Source organism: Penaeus monodon, chromosome 24 (genome assembly GCF_015228065.2).
Source record: "Penaeus monodon isolate SGIC_2016 chromosome 24, NSTDA_Pmon_1, whole genome shotgun sequence".
Lineage (NCBI taxonomy): Eukaryota > Metazoa > Arthropoda > Malacostraca > Decapoda > Penaeidae > Penaeus > Penaeus monodon.
Window position 1 is genome coordinate 3442749 of NC_051409.1, and position 603 is coordinate 3443351.

Here is a 603-nt window from a genome sequence, read left to right on the forward strand (position 1 = left end):
AAATTTAGGTAGTTAGGTGCAACCTCTGCCTGCGGAGGAGGCCGTGGCGATAACAGACCAGTTTCGCGCCACGGCTCACGGTTATCTCGCGCGTGAATTAGTGACACAGAGTATGGGTGCCCTCCACACTCGGCCATCGCGGAGGCAACGGATGGGCATCCGCGGAGGAGCCGGCAGGCCCGTCCCATTACTGCTGTGGACCCCGTGAATCGTGATTTCAAAGGAGGGAAACTCGATCTCGCGGCTACATTTTTACTCAATAGATGGCGGCACAGTGCAGACTATGGGATAATTACTGCCATCTAGTGTCTGATACTGCCATACGTCGTCCTGAATATGTATCCTTCCACTCCATCATCCTATATCACCGCCACGACCGTCGACTCAACTCTTCATCAGGAATACCTTGCATTATACTCATTATATTATGTTTTTTATGTCACAGGTTAGTATGCTGTATCTCCGGGGTACATTCCAGTATTCTTGTGATCTTTCATGCTGTACAAACATGCATACATATCCTGCTGTGCATACGTGTTGGATTCTTTGTCTTCCAGGCGGGGGTTGAGTCGCAGCCCTTGCGTTATACATTTCAGTGACGTT